General features: G+C 36.0%; 1 long non-coding RNA gene across 2 annotated transcripts; it reads left to right on the top strand.

Moving 5' to 3' along the window:
• Positions 1 to 2,847: 2,847 nt before the first annotated feature.
• Positions 2,848 to 9,436, top strand: LOC130749622 (uncharacterized). 2 transcript variants are annotated; one of them, XR_009023009.1, is made up of 6 exons: positions 2,848 to 2,915; positions 3,212 to 3,279; positions 7,547 to 7,718; positions 7,852 to 7,931; positions 8,020 to 8,848; positions 9,155 to 9,436. It is a non-coding gene; the product is annotated as an uncharacterized LOC130749622 (long non-coding RNA). The 2 variants fall into 2 exon arrangements; XR_009023008.1 differs by having other exon boundaries at positions 7,799 to 7,931.
• The last annotated feature ends 7,498 nt before the right edge of the window (positions 9,437 to 16,934 follow it).

The raw sequence follows: 16,934 nt of genomic DNA, 5'->3' as shown, positions 1-16,934 counted from the left end.
GCTTAGGTTGTTCTTGCATGGAGTGTCCTTGAAGCTTTGACTCTTTTTGTGTAGAAGCTTGAAGCTTGTGCTTTTCTTCTCATGAAGACGATTTTGATAATTTTACTCTTCTTGTCTCTTGATCTTCTTCAGCTTGAGTGTACTAGCAAATTTGACATTTCCTTGCTAGTCTTGTTGCGTTGTAGCTCTGATCATCCTTAGCTTATTCATGATGCGCATTGAAGCTCTGATCATTCTTCTTCTTCTTCTTCTTCTTCTTCTTCTTCTTCTTCTTCTTCTTCTTCTTCTTACTATTCAGTAGATATGATGTTCCTTTGCTTGTATAGTCTGCCTTGATGCTTTGATTCTTCCTTTGACTCTTCCTTTGACCTTCTTTGCATAGACGATGATGCATGTTTGACTTCTTTAGCTTGTGTCATCTGTCCTTGTTGCTTTGTCCTTGCTTGCACTTGACTGGGTTGACATCTTGCATAGTCTTGCTACTTTAACCAGTCTCTTCTTTGTCTTCTTGTCGACGAGTCAACCTGAGGGATATAAGTGTGATTTCCTTAAATACAATTCACATATTATATTTAATCACAACACTTACACTCTTGAAAATTGTTATCATTCAAAACCTGATAGACGATATGATTAGCGTTTGAACTTAGCACACTTGGCCAAGAACTCCTCCCAGTATCCAAATTCTGTGTGGATTGAGGAGGTTCCTCCGAATTGTGCTGCGCTTATTGACTCTGATGTAATTACCTTTATGGCCTCTTAATTTCTCTTTCAATAAAGCTTACCATTAAAAAAAAATAAGAACTTGATATATAATTATGAGAAATAAAGACATCATTAAATTTATAATTTAAAACTCTAATAAATGAACAAAACAAGGAAACCGCTCCCGCAGCACCTCCAAGACTTCCAATCTACCAACTCTGTTTCTCTGATAGTATTGTAAGATCAAGTTTTGATCGAGTAGTACAACTCTATGTTTTGATGATTACAAGTTAACATTTTAGTATGAACAATTATGGTACTCTAACGTGTTTTTCTGAGTGTGCTATTTACAGGCTCTGACCTCTATTTTATCTCACACAAATCAGAAGCATTGTGCTTAAAGAGTGACCCAAACAACGCTTTCGCAATCTCTATGTTCAGTCTGAACAGTAGAAAAGCTTCAGAAGATCTGAAGTATTTCAAGCTCTGATAAGGACTTAGCTCACTCGAAGCTCTGATGGTCCAGACGTTCTGACAACCCAGAACATGTGAAGGCTCAAAAGTTCTGATAGTGTAGAAGACTCTGAAGATCCATAAGCTGAAGATTGAAGACTCTGAAGTCCAGAAGCAACTGGCTCTGAAGACCATGTACTGATCCTCTGAAGTGAAGATCAGAAGGTACAACGGTCAGAGGATCTCTGCTTCCCTCTGACTCTGATCAACAAGCTTCACAAGTTCCAACATGAAGCATTCCCCTGATCAGAAGTCTACTAGGTTAAAGGTCAAGTCACTTTCAAAAGTACAAAAGCAAATGTACTATCGTGACGACATACCTAACATTCTCAGCCACAGCAGAAGCTGGAATTTACAGAACTTCCCTCCAACGGTAGCATTCCCATGCAGCGTTCAAACCCTAATCCTTGGAGTATAAATAGAGGCTGAAGATTGAAAGATGTGGTTGGAAGAATCTCACACGCGCAAGCTATATTCAAACCTTCTAAGCATTCTTTCATCTGAATTCATTGTGTTTACTATTAGCTTTTCAGAAGCAAATTCTTTGTAAACATTCTTTCTTAAACAGTTGTTTAGTTACCTTTAGGAGATCAAGTTTGATCGGATCCTAGAGAAGACTAAGAGAGTGAATCTTAGTGTGAGCTAAGTCAGTGTATGGTTAGTCACCTGTAGGTTTCAAGTGCAGTTGTAACATTTACCTGATTAGTGGATTGCCTTCATTCTAAGAAGGAAGAAATCACCTTAACGGGTGGACTGGATTAGCTTGAGTGATTCATCAAGTGAACCAGGATAAAATCCTTGTGTGCTTTTCTATCTCTTATCTTAAGCACTTTGTTCTCGAAAACGGGGTCGTCAACGGCGTGAACGGCAGCCGCCAAAGCACGGATCTAACGAGTGGTGAAATAGTGAAAGTGAAAAATCAGCCCCAAATGCCCAACGCTCAACGCCAAAGCTCAAATTTATCGATTCCAGAAAAACTTGATTATGATGCATATGAGCGTTTGTGCGTTTAAAAAAACGCTGATAATTCACGTTGATTGCAACGCACGTTTGGCCTCCGAAACACCAATCCAAACGGGCCCTAATCTATATATATATTAAAGCAGTAACATTCCAAGCATGTCATTATCAAAAACCTCAGCTCCTGAATATTTTACAATATTTTATTCTCTTCCCTTTACACCACAACACGACACGTGTCCAATTTAGATTATTATATTCCGATTTATTCCTCCATCCTTTCATTCATTTTCTCCATCCCAATATCTCATTCACATTACATTTAATGAATTCGTCTCTCTCATCTCTCCTCCTTTTCACCGATTTGGCTTCTCTCTCCCCAATATTTTTTTGAACTCTTCTCTCTCCTCAAATATTATTCCCATGCTTCTCTCTCTTTCCATCAACCCATGATTTCAAATTTATCCTAATTTCAATTAAAATCTTCAATATATCAAGGTTGTTTCCAATGCCTCATTATTTGTCTCTCTCTCATATCTCCTCCTTTCCAATACCACCGCCCCCATTATCTTTATTTTGGCCAATTACATGTGTGCATTCCCACTTTTGGATTAATTGATACATCTACAATTTTCCAGGTCTTTGTGTTCAACATACCTTGCATTCCCACTTTCTAGGGATGACCTTGAAGCTGTCAGCTTTAGAGAAGGGTTATGAGGAATAAGTTGATTGGAGAGGTAAGCCAACATAAAAATAGAAATTGTTTCTATTTCCATTTTAAATTTTGGTTTTATTTTTATGGTTCTTAAAAATTGAAATATATATGTGAAACCTGTTATGCATTAGGTTTTGTTATGAATTCACCAGCTCCTTGGAATACAAATTAGTTCATGTTGATGAGTAAACTTGGCTTCAATTTCCTATAATGTTTTTCTTAACACAGAATATATTTCAGTTTTTTGTTTTCATTTTTGCGTGTGTTCTGAGCTGATTAGGTAGTAAAAATATTTGATTTTGGCTTATCCTATTTCAGTTGTTGATTATTTTAGATATTGGGTTCTGAGCCTCTTGGGCATGCATGGTTCACCATTTTTCTGCAAGGTTTGTCTTGAACCTGCCACTGTTATATGCACTTTTTGTGCTATTATTTCTTCTTTTTGCTTCTTGACCAAACATCTATACATTCTTCAGTTTCATGTTCTTCAGTTTCATGAGGTTTAGGGATTGATCTATGATTTTAAGTTTAAATAATTTTTTCATTGAAATTTCTTATTTACTATTGTTGTTACAGTTTCAAGATCAAAACAAAACTTAAAATGACATCTTAGTCTTTGGATAATTTTGAGTTCTTCCCTACTAACAACTTTAAGGCTGCAACTTTGTGAAAATTTTCTCTATATTTTCATATGTTTTTGTAACACCCCGATTTCGGTGGCGTCACTTTAGTAACCAAAATAAACTTAATGCGGAAAAACGTGAATATTTTTTTTTTTTATAATAATAACTAAGACAAGACGGAATTAAATAAAACCCAACAATAACAAAAATCAGAACTAATATACAATATATAAACAGCCCTCGCTGTAGTAGTAACCTCGTCACGAGTAAACCTCCAGTGACGGAAAGAAAAGTGTAACGCCCGAAGGCAAAAGGTACAATCCACAAGAAAGGTCAAGTGTCCGCAACACCATCCCTCAAAACTGAGAATAAGCTGGCCCATCGGCCTGAAGCGAGACCTCCTAAGTCCAACCAACTCTCTGTGATTCTCGTAAAGAACCACACAAAAGCTATAGGTGGGAAACTACCCTGTCCCCAAAGAAAACAAATGATGTTCAGAGCTAAGACTCTACTCCTACACTAATCCCATCTCGAGGAGCTCACACCAGCACTAAAACCTACATGCTAGCATGATCGTCGCCCGAATCTGAATCCGGAACGACCTAGTCTATGTACACCATCCGTCCTCCTCTCGCTACCGCGATACGCTCCAGTTCCCGCATCTCAACCCTAGTTCCTCCCGAAGGATGAACCATCATGAATCATCCCGCCAAAGACATCTGACAAAGGGCGTTTGTTCGCCAAAGCACACACAGAAGACGCGAGGGTCAACTCCAAAGAATTATGTAAATAATAGCACCAATAGATATAAATAAGATAATAGCCACTTAGGCTTATAACTAGGGATAACATCCTAGGGTTGCCTATTTCTCAATGAACATAAACGACAGTAAATCACAGTTAACATGCCTCAAATAGAATTAACAAGTACCAAACACACTCATCAACTATGTCAGTATGCATGTTGCATGAAATGATATGCAGGTTAACCCAGTCAACCAATATGCAATCCGGAACGGATGGACATCATCGGATCAGCCCTAACACCAGCCACGGTGGGACCATTTCGGCCTGTGATGCCTCTTACTCCAACATCATCATGTAGCCAGATCAGCATAAAACCCGAAGGCCTGCCATTTCGGTCTGCTACTAAGAGTCACCTAGCAGCGCTCTTACGCGGAAATCCTGGTCTTATAACCAATTTTGGAATCCGCCGTGGTCCGGTATCTCGCCGTGTTTAAACCACTTAATGAGTGCATGCAATGCAGTGATTAGCCAAACAACGTCTCCGACCTCACTCGACACGTCGCCACGTGTTCTAGCTAAATTAATGTCTCTAAAAGCTTACCCTAAGGTAAAGTCGATTCTGCGACAAAATACAATAATCATAAAATGAGTGCAACCACTCACGATGACTCTTCGGGTCATCAATACTCTCACGAAGTATCACGCTTCAGTGAAGTTTCATGCTCTCACAAGGTCTCACGCCTCAGTGGAGTTCCATGCTTTCCACAAGGTCTCACGCCTCAGTGGAGTATCCCGCATTCACAAGGTCTCACGCCTCAGTGAAGCTTCTCGGCTCATCCCTTGGATGGCTAACAAACTGCTCAACGAGCGAAGGAGTACCAACATACTCAGAACTTACCAAACTCCTCAACACTTGGATCCGACGACACTCCTCGCTTTTCCAAAACTATGATTTGACTTCCAATGCCTTCCTTCGAGGTTGTTATCATTACTTAAAGATTTTGAGGTTATTTAAGGTCTTATGAATTTTCTTTATAAAATAGATTCCCTTTTGTCTTATCGCAAGTCTTATACATTTGCAGGATCTCCCAATCCCAAGTCGCTTCCAGAGGATGTCTCGATCCACTAAACAAAATTAAGGCCCGAACCTCGTTCGTCCTATCAAACTTACTCAAAACTCTCAAAATAAAATCGGCATGACCTGCTCGCTATTCTCACCATTCAGAATCTCAGATTCCAGTACAGAGCATATTTAAATCATCACAATCAACAACATGTCATATATCAATAAATCGCATCATAAACACTTAGCACTTAGCATATAAAGCATGCACCACACATCCTAGATTACCCACATAGCACATAGCATGTAAGACAATCTCAAAAACATTCAGTAGATGAATCATCTACATTGTCAGCCGAAGCCTCAGAAAACATTTTCCAATCACACACAATTCCAGTGCATAAACAGTAAACAATGTCGAAACATCGACCCTAAGCATTAACTAGAGATTCAGTGAGAAGCCCTCACCTGCAGATTCTCCAGGATTATCTTCTAACTCTTCCTCACAAGCAAAGCGTTGCTCCTCAGGAAATTCCTCAAAAGTTCCTTTAAAGCAAAGTCACAGAAATACTATCAGAATCTATCGAGAACTAAGCTATCGATACTTACTAAGGTTACACGAAGTAATCTATACTCTAAGGTACGATAATCTAGCGCGAAAGACAAGTTTTCGGAAAAGGAAATTTTCCTCCTCCCCCTTAATAGGGCTCGGCCACTTTAGGTAATTATGGGGCTCGATTTTTCTTCGATCAAACTTGGTTCCTATGCTATCATTAGCCGTAACTAAGGGTATTCTGAACTCGGAAAAATTATCAGATCGAAAACTGTCGCAGGGGTATTTTGGTCATGATTTTTAACTTAGAAATTTCAAAACTGAAATCCCAAAAACCAAATTTTGCAGGGACGTTACTAACGACGTTTATGACAACTAATCCTACTAACACTAAGCTAAGGCGATAGTTTTTAGCCTAAAGGTTGAAGCTTTACACCAAAAACTCCAAAAATGGGTATTTTAGGTTCAAATTGATTCCGGCGACATAACGGAAAATCTAATCCGGCAGAAGTGATCTTGGGCACATATAGAAGAGGTTTAGAATCAGAAATGAAAGATTCAGGATAGTTTTGCAAAAACCCATAAACTATCCGCTCAGAAAACTCTACAGAAAAGCTATGGAAAAAGCGGTCGGAGGTAAGGATTAGCGACTATACCTCGAAGCCTTGAAGTAGCAACTGATTGATCGACGATCAAGCAAACGATGAAGAAAATCTTCTCCTCCTTCTTCCTCTTTGTGGCCGCGGGTTTGGGTGGGGAAATGGGTAGTTTTTTTGGTTTTTTTTTTTCCTTTCTTTGCTATATATAGAAGGTGGAAATTCGCGGGAAAATGAAAGTTTCGCGAATCTGATTTTTCCGGCGTCATTCTCCATGAATTATTAGATATGTTTTGGCAAAAGAATTCCAAAACTATAAAGAGGTCTCTTTGTATTTTTGGCAACTAAAGCATAGTCGGTATAAAACTATTTTACCCGATAAGTTGCTTTTTGCATCGAACGTCGGAATAGAAAACTTCCTTCGGAAGAAAGATTGAAATCATCAAGAGAAATGGGTGTACGCGTGTAGAATATTCATTTGAAGCTCTGAATAGATAAAGTCCCCATAGTCGGGTGATTCTAGGGTTTTGAAATACCAGGGATTCGGTTTCGGCAAACTTCCGATGATTGGAATCGGACGTTCGTAGATCCTAGAGTTTCGCCTCGAAACGATTGTGATATATGGAAGAAGAGAAGTTCTAACATTTCTCTGAAGATTTTTGGAATTAACTGTCATCGTGCCTAAAAGTGAAAATTAGCTATATACTAGGGTTTCTGACCTAGGTTAAGCGTATAACGATCGTACTATAACTTTTATCGATCATGATGTAATCCTTTGACTTTTCCTGAACTTTCTCCTTCATAAATTTATTTCATTTGGTAAACTCTAGTTCAGGTTTCCTTTCACAATACATCAACCCTAATCGTAAATGGAAATCTCTTCCACTGATCCTAAGCTTAAAATCTTGGGTCTTACAGTTTTTCCCCTATTTTCTTGGCTTTTGCTTCACAATTTAGTTTTTTTAAGTTTTAAATTGATACATTGGAAGTTGGCTGGGAACATCAAATTGGTGAACTGGTATTTTACTCAACATAAATTGACTATTGATTAATGATATACATGTTATTCAGGTGTAAATAGTGGTCTTAAACATATTCCAGTTAGTAGAGTCACTTTTCTAGATGGCGTTTGCTCTGGCAGTGTTGTTGTGAAGGTGATTCGTTTCTGGTCGTGTCCTACCTTAAAAGTGAATGCAGCTTTGAACCATTTTTCGTCTCTGCCTCTTCTTCAATCCTTATGGTGGTAAGTTTTGAATCTGACCCTAATTCCATTTTATTTTGCCTTAACCTAATTCTGTTGTTGATCGATTTTGGATTTTGAAGATGAGGTACCTGATTTGATGTTGATTTCACCAACTCCAATATCGGTGTTGTAGATGTTGGTCTTGATGAACTATTTGAGGTTCACAGGAAAATATACTAATTTGAACTTAAGCACCAGGTGGCTTGGATGTAGGTAATTGTTTCTCTCCATTAAAATGCTTCAATTACATTTAAATGAGATTTTCCACTTATGTGCACTTCTATGTCATGGCCTACTGCAGGAGAAGAGATTTATTTGAGCAAGGCTCTTAAAGTAAAAGCCATATGAAAAGGTCTCTTCTACACGATACATCCTCTTGCCATTTATTTTCTTTCCTGATTTGTTCCCAAGTTTGGGTTACCTTTCTTAGTATTTATTATGTGGCTGATTTGAGCTAAACTCAGCTATTTTTATGATGTTTTGAATGCTTACTTCTTCTGTATTCAGTGGTGTAAAGTACCTCCTGCTAATATTCTGAATATAAAAATATATGATTCTTATAAAAAAGAGTTGAGTGCTGAGTTTGTTTTAGGTTGAAACACCATTTCACTAAACCTGCTAATGTTCTGTATATATGTGTCTCAATAGAGTTACTCTATTGCTAAATATGTGATGGTATTTGTATAGTTATCTCCCCTTCCTCCCTAATTATTGCTATTCCCACTTTAAGACCAATATTAAATGTAATGTTGACAAAAAGAGTACATGGCAATTATTTGAAGTAGACTATTGGAACAAATAGTCTTTCTCTATGAACAAGACTACCTGCCATTATGTATATATATTTGAATCTACAATTCTGCCATTATTTTAATAAATGGTGTTTCTTTTGAAAATTTGAAGGATGCATGAGTTTTAGGTGAAGTGCATAATGGTTGGTACATAGAGAAGGACATTTGGGGTATTCCATGAGAGAGCTTGAGCATAAAAGAGGTTAGAGAAGCAAGCCATTGAGAGAGCATGATTCATTTAAATTCCCATTTTTTTTGGCTGCAGATTGCATAAATGGGGGCAAGCCATTGATAGCAATCCAACTTCCAACTTTTGCCATTCCTAATTTTCTATAATATGTAAGTATGTTGTAGTTTTCCCCTTATTGAAAAATCAGAACCTTTCCAATCCCCCTTTATGTATTCCATTGTTGGGTAAGTCCATATGTGGATTAATATGGGGTCGTGATGAGCCATATTTTGAGGAAATAATTGCCCTCATCATGTGAAGGTTAATGAGAGAGATGTAGGGGTCATTCTGTTCTTTTTATATGAATATAAGGTTACTGAATTTTTTTTCTTTGTTAACTGGTATAAATATTGCAGATTGAGGAGGCCATTTATGTCTTATAAGTAACTATGAGTTTATGTTGTTTAACTTTGCAGGGAACAAGGATTCAAGTTTATGACGATCTTCGAAGAGCTGAGGAAGTAAATACACCCCCTTAATTCCATTTGTCCATCCCCCCCAAATCATGCTTAGGCCCCATTTATATTCTTTAAATTTCCAACAATGGTACCCCTTTTTAGAATCAATCCTAACCTTAAATAATGATGATATTTATTTTACTTTGCTTCATCAGATTCTATTTCATAGACCAATTTTCGTTACATGAACATTATTTCCATATTACATTATGATGCATAAAAAAATGATTATTTCCATAATTTTCATCATATATTATTTCCATCAAATACAACAAATTACTTTAGTATATTTATTCAGATTCTGACAAAGGTAAATAAAAAAAATTTACTATGGAATTAATTAAGTTCACTCTTTACTCTAATATTTTTTAGGGACGCACATTGTGCAATCCATCTCAATAATCTTCAAACAAAAGGTCTTATATTTTTTTGTTTGAAAACAATATAGTCAATTAAAAATCTCTCATGTATGTCCCTTTACATTTTTTTCGTTTTTATCCAAGGAAAATTATATAATAATTGATCTAATTTTCCATACATTTTTTTTTATATTTTGTATATTTGTATTATAAGCGGTTTGGGCATTAGTATAATCAGATATTTTACTAGATTGATTAAGGGAAATGGGAATTTATGAAGTTTTTGTAAGTTTGTTATATTTTAGCTAAGGCTTAATTGCAACTTTGGTCCCTGACATTTACAAAAGCCACGATTTTGGTCCCTCACCTAATTTAATTACAAAAATCGTCCCTCACCTAACACTTCGTGAACAACGTTGGTCCAACCGTCAATTTTTTAACGGAAGAAGCTTACGTGGCGTCTGAAAGCTTATGTGGAAGTGCCACTGGCGTCAGAATCGATTTTTCCTCTCCTCTCGGCTGTTTTTTTTATCTCATAGTGAAGCTTTGCTGTTGGGAGGCCTAGTTGTTGGAACGCTGGGATTGAGGTTGTGTCCTATTCCTCTGAGTTTTTTTGTTGTTTTTTCCTCTGAGATGTAGAGGCATGTGCCTCCCTCTCTCCAGTGGCACTTCCACCTAAGTTTTCAAACACCACATAAGCTTCTTCCGTTAAAAAATTGACGGTGGGACCAACTTTGTTCACAGAGTGTTAGGTGAGGGATGATTTTTATAATTAAATTAGGTGAGGGACCAAAATCGTGGCTTTTATAAATGTCAGGGACCAAAAATGCAATTAAGCCTTTAGCTAATAAGGAAAGATTTGTTATTTTTTTGACAGAGCATTTTAAATTAGATAGAAAACTTCAAATAAAGTTTTAAAATAGCTTTTATATTTAAATCAATTATGCATTTATTTAGTTTGGGTTTGTTAGATATTCCAAAAGAATAAAAAATCTACTTTATTCCTTTAGAACAAAGTATTTGTTTTTAAAAAAAAAACAAAATAATTCTCTATTGAAATCCCAAACACCACATTAATGTGACTACCAAAACAAAAACAAAAAAATCCACATTAACGTTTGAATTTTCCATAAGCTTGATCAAATTGCCTTTTTCTCATAACCTCCCTAAATGATAAGGAAATATTTGTTATTTTTTGATAGAGAATTTTAAATTAGAGTAACAACTTCAAATCAAGATTTTAAATATTATAATATATTTAAATAAATTATGTATTTATTTAGTTTTTTTGTTAGATATTGTTAAAAATAAGAAATCTAATTTATTACTTCAGAACAAAGCATTTGTTTTTCCAACAAAAAGATTTAATTCCCTATTGAAATACCAAACACCACATTAACGTGTGGTTTTTCCACCTGTTGAAACCTGGAAAGTTTTCAACTCTTCTCAATTTTCATGCTTAGTTTGCTTTATGCCTAAACTAGATATAATACCCGTGCGTTGCACGGGTTTAGTTACAATATTTTTTAACATTGTCTGAATGTTATTATAGGTTAAATAAAAATTCAACTAATTTTTAATTATAAAATATAATAAAATAAAAAATAATTGTGTTAAGAAATTTCAATAAATATTATTAGAATTCTCTTTTGTAAATAGTTAATGTTAATATCACTAAATTTAATAATTAATATTTACTAATTATTAATGATGTGATTTTAAAAAATAAAAAATATTTTATAATATGAAAAATCATACAGTTAATTTAAAATATATTGAATTAAGTAATAAGTTTTTAATATCATCAGATAAGTTGAAATGAAATTTTTTCATACTTTATACTTTATACCGGGAGAGTCATTCGCCGAGAGTGACAACAACAATTTTCCAAACAGTTATACACCTATAAAGATCAAAATTGATAATTTATTTTCAACTTTTTGAATTATAAGAAGTTATCAATTTAAGTGAGTAAAATATTATTTCGTAAACTTAGTTTTTTTCAACTTTTGTAATAATTATTTTCCTCTGTTATGCTTCCTCAAGTCATTTTTAATAACATATAATGAATAAAAAATTTATTTAAAGAACTTTTTGTTACATACACACATACATTATACTCAATAGTAAATACCTAGAATTTATAATTTTTTAAATATTTTACCTGAATTATTTATTAATAAATATTATTTTATAATTGATTAATTTTAATTCTTAATTAATATTTTTCATTGATGCAGAAGTTAATCAATTTTTAAGTTTATAAATATCATTATTTAATATAGGTAGTTGAATAGTTTTTGACAATTCAAATTTTTCAGTTTTCATTTTTAATTTAATATTTTTATTACAAATGAGATTTTTTTTTGTTAATTGTATTTTAATACAAATGAAGAAATATTTTAATGCTTAATGTACTTAATGCAATATTTAAAGTGTCTTTCAAGTCTATTTTTCATGTTTATACATACACATGTATAAAGTTTTATTTTAGTTATAAATATTAAAAAAAAAACCCCAAATTATAAAGTTTTAGTGTTTTACATTAGTTATAAATATAAAAAAATATTATTAATTATATAATATTGTCATTAAAGTAAATGTAGTAAATTTAAAATAATATTATTATTTAAAAAAATTCCTCAAGTTGTGATTAATAATTATAATTAAAATGATATTTGCATTTAATTTTAAATATGATAAATTGAAAAGTTAAACAATTATTAATTAATATTTTTTTATTATTATTCAATGTATTTATTACAAAGGAATGCCTTTGTTGTTTAATGCACTTAATGCAATAGTTCAAGTGTGTTTTACATATATATATAGAAGATACTTCTGCTATAAAGGCTCTTTAAACTCTCTCTCATGTTATAATCTTTTTTTTCTTTCAAGTGTTCCTTTGTCTTTTGAGTAGTTGATACATGAATTCAGTTAGTCATTTTTCATTGGAACATTCTAATACACAAATGAATGAGGGTTGTTCAAAAAGTTTTGATATTAATTCTTCCAATCCTCCCCTATCTACTGTCATTGCTTCATCATCAAAACAACCCTCTCCATTAATATTGAAGCCAAATAAAGGTGAACGAGAAAAACGGGCTCCATCTAGAAAAAAAAAAGTGAAATTAATTAAAAAGTTGCCTACCCCTATCCCTTCGGAATCAAAGTGGTCGCGTTATTTAAGAAAGAAAGCTCTAGATGCCAAGAGAGGAAAGATTTCTCCCTCTGATGGAAATGCAGATGAAGCAGGGCCATCTAATGTGGTTTTATGTGAACCCGGTGTAAGATCAAGTTTTGATCTAGTAGTACAACTCTATGTTTTGATGATTACAAGTTAACCTTTTGATATGAACAATTGTGGTACTCTAACGTGTTTTTCTGAGTGTGCTATTTACAGGCTCTGACCTCAACTCAATCTCACACAAATCAGAAGCACTGTGTATAAAGAGCGACCCAAGCAACGCTTTCGCATTCACCATGTTCAGTATGAACAGTGGAAAAGCTTCAGAAGTTCTGAAGTTATACAAACTCTGATGTGGACTCAGTCACTAGAAGTTCTGAAGATCCAGAAAGTCTGATAACCAAGAAACACTGAAGGCTCAGATATTCTGATGGTGTAGAAGACTCTGAAGATCTAGAAGCTGATTAGTGAAATTCTGTTGTCCAGAAGCTAGATACTCTGAAGACCATGTTCTTCCCTCTGAGTTCAGAATCAGAAGAAACAATGGTCAGAGGATCTGGGCTTTCCCTCTTACTCTGATCAACCGGCTTCACAAGTTCCAATATGAAGCATTCCCCTGATCAGAAGTCTCCTAGGTTTAAAGGTCAAGTCGCTATCCAAGTACAAAAGCAACTGTACCTTCCTGACGACCTACCTAACAGTCTCAGACATAGCAGAAGCTGGATTTTCCAGAACTGCCCTCCAACGGTAGCATTTTCCATGCAACGCTCAACCCTAATCCTTGGAGTATTTAAAGAGGCTGAAGACTGAAAGAAGCGGCTAGAAGCATTCACATACGCGCAAGACATATTCAAATTCTTCTAAGCTTTCTTTCATCTGAAATTCATTGAGTTTACTATTAGCTTTTTAGAAGCAAATCTCTTGTAAACAATTCTTTGATAAACAGTTTGTTTAGTTCCTTTAGGAGATCAAGGTTGATCGGATCCTAGAGAAGACTAAGAGAGTGAATCTTAGTGTGAGCTAAGTCAGTGTAATTGTTAGTCACTTGTAGGTTTCAAGTGCAGTTGTAACTCTTACCTGATTAGTGGATTGCCTTCATTCTAAGAAGGAAGAAATCACCTTAACGGGTGGACTGGAGTAGCTTGAGTGATTTATCAAGTGAACCAGGATAAAATCCTTGTGTGCTTTTCTATCTCTTATCTTGAGCACTTAAAGTTCTCGAAAGATTTGTCAAAATCTTTAAGGTGGAAGCTTTATACTGAAAACGTTATTCAAACCCCCCCTTTCTACCGTTTTTCATACCTTCAATTGGTATCAGAGCGCAAGTTCTGATTACCACACCTAACAGTGTTCAGTGATCCGGGCCGGTGTGAAAAACAATGGCTGCCACCACCAGTGAAACTCAAAGAGATGGTTACAATGCAAAGCCTCCTATGTTCGACGGTCAAAGGTTCGAATATTGGAAAGATAGACTGGAAAGTTTCTTTCTGGGTTTCGATGCAGATCTCTAGGATATTATTGTGGATGGCTACGAGCGTCCAGTTGATGCATATGGCAAGAAGATCCCAAGGTCAGAGATGACTGCAGATCAAAAGAAGCTGTACTCACAACATCACAAAGCAAGAGCAATTCTTCTAAGTGCTATTTCCTATGAAGAGTACCAGAAGATTACAGATCGTGAGTTTGCGAAAGGCATTTTCGAATCTTTGAAGATGTCTCATGAAGGAAACAAGAAAGACAAAGAATCAAAGGCATTGTCTTTGATCCAAAAGTATGAATCCTTCATCATGGAGCCAAATGAGTCCATTGAAGAAATGTTCTCCAGATTTCAGTTGCTTGTAGCTGGCATACGACCTCTCAACAAGAGCTACACAACAAAAGATCATGTCATAAGGGTCATCAGGTGTCTTCCTGAAAGTTGGATGCCTTTAGTGACTTCAATAGAGCTCACGAGAGATGTTGAGAATATGAGTTTAGAAGAACTCATCAGCATTTTGAAATGCCATGAGCTGAAGCGCTCAGAGATGCAAGATCTGAGGAAAAAGTCCATAGCCTTGAAATCTAAATCTGAAAAGGCTATGGTTGAGAAGTCAAAAGCTCTTCAAGCTGAAGAAGAGGAATCTGAAGAAGCATCAGAAGATTCTGATGAAGATGAGCTGACTCTGATCTCCAAGAGACTCAATCGCATCTGGAAGCACAGGCAGAGCAAATACAAAGGCTCTGGAAAGGCAAAAGGAAAGTCTGAATCCTCAGGTCAGAAGAAGTCCTCACTTAAGGAAGTCACATGCTTTGAGTGCAAAGAATCAGGGCACTACAAAAGTGACTGTCCAAAGTTGAAGAAGGACAAGAAGCCAAAGAAGCACTTCAAGACAAAGAAGAGTCTGATGGTGACATTTGATGAATCAGAGTCAGAGGATGTTGACTCTGATGGTGAAGTCCAAGGACTCATGGCTATTGTCAAAGACAAGGAAGCAGAGTCAAAGGGAGCTGTTGACTCTGACTCAGAATCAGAAGGAAATCCTAACTCAGACGATGAAAATGAGGTATTCGCTTCTTTCTCTACCTCTGAACTGAAACATGCATTGTCTGATATCATGGATAAGTATAACTCCTTATTGTCTAAGCATAAGAAGCTGAAAAAGAACTTATCTGCTGTTTCCAAGACTCCTTCTGAACATGAGAAAATTATTTCTGATTTGAAAAATGATAATCATGCTTTGATCAATTCTAACTCTGTGCTTAAGAACCAGATTGCTAAGTTAGAAGAAATTGTTGCCTGTGATGCCTCTGATTGTAGAAATGAATCTAAGTATGAAAAGTATTTTCAAAGATTCCTAGCTAAAAGCGTGGATAGAAGCTTAATGGCTTCAATGATCTATGGCGTAAGCAGAAATGGAATGCATGGCATTGGCTATTCTAAACCAATTAGAAATGAGCCCTCTGTGTCTAAAGCTAAATCCTTGTATGAATGCTTTGTTCCCTCTGGTACCATATTGCCTGATCCTGTACCTGCTAAAGTTGCTAAAAACCCTCTTAAAAAGGGATCCTTCTCTATGACTAAATATCATGCAAATATTCCTTTAAAATATCATGTTGAGACACCCAAGGTGATCAGAACCTCTGGGGTAACTAACAAGAGAGGACCCAGAAAGTGGGTACCTAAGGACAAGATTATCTATGTTGCAGATATCCTTGATAGCTCCACTGAAACACCAATCATGGTATCTGGACAGTGGATGCTCGCGTCACATGACGGGAGAAAGGCGTATGTTCCGAGAGCTGAAACTTAAGCCTGGAGGCGAAGTTGGCTTTGGAGGAAATGAAAAGGGTAAAATTGTTGGTACTAGTACTATTTGTGTAGATAGTAGTCCATGCATTGATAATGTGTTATTGGTAGACGGCTTAACACATAACTTATTGTCTATAAGTCAATTAGCTGACAAGAGTTATGATGTTATATTCAATCAAAAGTCCTGCCGGGCTGTAAGTCAAATCGATGGCTCTGTTCTGTTTAACAGCAAGAGGAAGAACAACATTTATAAGATCAGATTATCTGAGTTGGAGGCTCAGAATGTGAAGTGCCTTCTTTCTGTTAATGAAGAGCAGTGGGTATGGCATAGACGGTTAGGGCATGCCAGTATGAGAAAGATTTCTCAGCTGAGCAAGCTAAACCTTGTCAGGGGCTTACCCAATCTGAAGTTCGCTTCAGACGCTCTTTGTGAAGCATGTCAGAAAGGCAAATTCACAAAAGTCCCTTTCAAGGCAAAGAATGTTGTCTCAACCTCAAGGCCGTTGGAACTTCTGCATATCGACCTTTTTGGACCAGTGAAAACTGAGTCTATAGGTGGCAAGAGATATGGGATGGTTATCGTTGATGACTATAGCCGCTGGACATGGGTAAAGTTTCTAACCCGCAAGGATGAGTCTCATGCTGTGTTCTCTACCTTCATTGCTCAAGTGCAAAACGAGAAGGCTTGTAGGATTGTGCGTGTCAGAAGTGACCATGGTGGAGAGTTTGAGAATGACAAATTTGAGAGTCTGTTTGATTCCTATGGAATTGCACATGATTTCTCTTGTCCCAGAACTCCTCAACAAAATGGTGTTGTTGAGAGGAAGAACAGAACTCTTCAGGAGATGGCTTGAACCATGCTCCAAGAAACTGGCATGGCTAAGCACTTTTGGGCAGAGGCAG

This window comes from Lotus japonicus, chromosome 3 (assembly GCF_012489685.1).
Source record: "Lotus japonicus ecotype B-129 chromosome 3, LjGifu_v1.2".
Lineage (NCBI taxonomy): Eukaryota > Viridiplantae > Streptophyta > Magnoliopsida > Fabales > Fabaceae > Lotus > Lotus japonicus.
The sequence above is the reverse complement of the archived record's forward strand: the minus strand, read 5'-3'. Positions and strand labels throughout refer to the sequence as shown.